The sequence below is a fragment of the Athene cunicularia genome, assembly GCF_003259725.1.
Source record: "Athene cunicularia isolate RWA chromosome 5 unlocalized genomic scaffold, athCun1 chr5_part2, whole genome shotgun sequence".
Lineage (NCBI taxonomy): Eukaryota > Metazoa > Chordata > Aves > Strigiformes > Strigidae > Athene > Athene cunicularia.
Genome location: NW_020799102.1, coordinates 9,104,357 through 9,107,778, shown reverse-complemented (window position 1 = coordinate 9,107,778; position 3,422 = coordinate 9,104,357).

Sequence of the window (3,422 nt, the reverse complement as noted above, 5' to 3'; positions counted from 1 at the left end):
CTGGGAGAGAAAGACACCAAGGAGACAAAGTTGAGGCATTTGCATTCTTCCTGAAGCTCAGGTCCTACTGGCCAGGCTGTAGGGTGAGGCCAGCTGAGGAACAAGTGACTTATGGAAGCTCCTGGTCTCTTCAGAGGAGACTGAACTCCAGAGGGAGCCGTATAAATGTGTGTGTGTCTGTGTATATAAATACAGAAGCACATGTGGAGGGAAGAGCTGCCAGAGCTGTCAGGCTCCAGCAGCACGTGAGGAAGGCAGTAGCCTGGCAGTGCATGAGCTCTGCCCAGCAGCCAGGACACCAGTACCCATCACAGCTCCCTCGAATTCCAGGGAGCATTTCACACAGCACCACACGGACCTCCAGCCCGCTGCAGGTCCACCCAGCCACCCCAAGACAACCACGTGCCATCGTGAGACCCATTCAGCACTTCCCTCCAACACATATGTACTGTTCTTCAGTCTTTAAAAACCTGCTCCTCCAGCGGTTACATTCCTTCCTCTATTTCCCAGCCCAAACAGATAGCCTGTGCTCAGTCTTGTGCCAACATTGTCTTAAGTGGTGTCTCTCCACGCCAGTGATGCAACTTTGCCCTTTGGACCACTCCTTTCAGCTCAGCACAGCACTGAAGCTCCAAGTCTACAGGAAACGGTTCTCTTCAAGACTCTTAATTGCTACTGTTTAACGAGAGCTGGTAGAAGTGCCACACAAAGAAACCTGGACACTGGAGAAAATTCCAGAAGCAGCCACAACCTTCAGCTTTCTAGAGGTGTCCTTATCTCCTCCTCATCTCCAACCTGGGAATCAGGTGCCCTGTGCTTTCATCAGGCATCTCAGCAGCACTCGGCCACTCTCCTCTTTCTTCCTTTCCAGCTGCCACCTGGGTGGTGAGCCAGAAGAGGAGATATCTTTGCCCTTTGCCTCTGGAATGATATTTGCCCTTTAACTACAGATTGGCTAAGCCACACAGAATCTCACATCCAACAAGGTGACTTTCAGGCTGACACTTCTGCTCTGAAGATACAACCGGAGGGCCAGAGGCATTCCTGTGAATAAAAGGTCCCCGAAAGTGTAAAGAGATGGTGATGGTGCAAACAGGTAGCGAGAGGGGGTAAGGTTAAGCACTGATCTGCTCCTCCTGGTTACAGCAAGTGCCGAGGGCAGTGCAGCATGAAAGAATTTGCAGTCCCATGCTTGGGCAACGCAAGACTCTATCTGCTTTTTCTAGAGTCCCACATTCAGCCAAAGCCATGAGAGACCAGCACATGGAAAGGGGCTCCTTCCCAAAACAATGCGCAGAACCTCACTCACTACAGTTATACCTTCCATCCCTTCCATGACCTCTCTTCAGACAGTTTACACGATCTTGACTAATCCGTGGAAGCAGAGCTTAAAAATCTCCAGATGAGCTAAGTCTGCACTTCCTGAGTGAAAATCACTTACCCTTTTGCTGCATGTACTTCCATATGCATGTCCACATGAGTAATTTGGTTCAGGTTAATCTAATTCTCTATCATTTTAACCAGAATAAGACCAAAACATAAAAACATAGGGAGACCAGTTGCTGAAAGCCTGTAACCCTGGCATAAACAAGCCCTGAACCATTGAAAGTCAACAACACCTACACCCTCAACAGGATATTTGTGGGTTTTGAAGCAGCAGCTCTGACAAAATACATTCACCACATGGTCCTGATACCCTGCTCCAAGCTCTGGCAGACTCCTGCCTTGTTGCCCCTGCTGCAACTTTCCCTGCAGAGGGGCACCCTGGAGGCCAGGCACCCCTCCTAAGGGGCAAGGCAGGGTCTGATAGCAAGGCTAACATTCACCACTGACAGGTAGCCAAAACAGATGGACACACACATGTATCACAGGGCTGTTTCTTACCTGCTGACACAAGTATGGTGACAGGCATGGGAGGAGATGCTACTGCACTGAGAGGAACCTGGTACAGCTGGGTTTAGCTCTCTCCTCCCTTTTTCCCTTCTTTTGGCTTCAGCTCTCCAGCTGCCCAGAAACTGCAGAGCCCAACCCAGATGTCCAACCCAACTGGAAAACTGCTGCTGCTTCCCACCAGGGAACAGATGCTCCTGCTGCAGCTGCACAGCAGGAAAGGGTAAAAATAATCTTCCTGGGTTTAAAACCGGGCAAAGTTACAGATTTCCTTGGTACTGGCTGTACGGCCAGCAAATGCCAGGACTAGCATCATCTCCCCTAACAAAAGCTACCCAGGGGAAGCGAACGATGTGATGATTTTACAGCATACACCAGCACTTGATAACTGTTTATACAGCACCTGGCAGAGCAGAGGCCTGAATGTCCATGGCTAGGGGATTTTAATGCATTAAGGGATTTTAATGCACTGAAGTGGAAAGCTTATTTGAGCTTTGTTTGTTTAAACAGAGCTCCAGCAAACGACCATTTGCAAAACAAACCCTAAGTCACTGCAAACTCTATCTGAGCACTTTGGTGTAATCTACAGAACTCCCCGAGTCCCTTAAAAGTTAGTGAATGATGAAGCCTCCAGCGCCCTGGCCAGGGAGCTCCCGGGGAGAGCTGGACCACAGTCCCTCACAGGACAGGAAAACAGCTGCTGCAGTCCTGCAGTCTGAGAGGAGGAAAAACACAGGCTGGGAGGAGAATGCAGGTAAATTTGCAGGATATTTAAAAAACAAATCCAGAACAACATTACACATTTAACCTAAAAAGTAAAGAGATTAAGTAAAGACCTAAGTATATCTCCCCAGGAACACGGTGCCCTCGGGAGTGCAAAAAGGCAAACAAAAGCAAGCAAGCAAAGCTTCTGCAGCCAAGGAGAGGTGTAGCTCCAAGGATCCTACGGGAGAAGGGTCAGGGAGCAGTGCCTGCATCTTCCCAGGAAACCTCCCATTAGCACCTGCACTGGGGCAGTAAACAAACCAGCAGCACCAAAAGGATGCTGATGCCTCAAGAAAGTCTTTGTACAGCCAAACTTCACAACCAGCCAGTCAACAGCACTGCTGGAACTGGAAGCCAGCATGGCACGAGCAGCAGAGGAGCCAGGAGGAAACTGGTAGTGAGTGGGCAGAGGAAACGAGCTTCCAGAGACCCACCTCAAAGCCGAAGAGGCTGAGCAGCCCTCACAAAAGGGGGGTCCTCAATCAAACATCCCGCAATTAAGAGAGCAAGAGCTGCACGGGTGATGAATTATGTGGCGTTAATTCCTTCCTAGAGTGCTGTTAACACAGCTAGGCATGGATTAATGCCCCATTACTCGCACACCAGGACGTCTCTTCTACATTTATTAAAGTGATGAAGCAAATTAGTGTCAGAGCGACACGCACACCGCAGCACAGGGAATTGCCTCTGTGCTAGGCAGAGAAGCAGTGCAAACAGCCCAGAGCTCACGCTGCCACACGTAGATAGACCAGGAGCCTCCTCAGCGC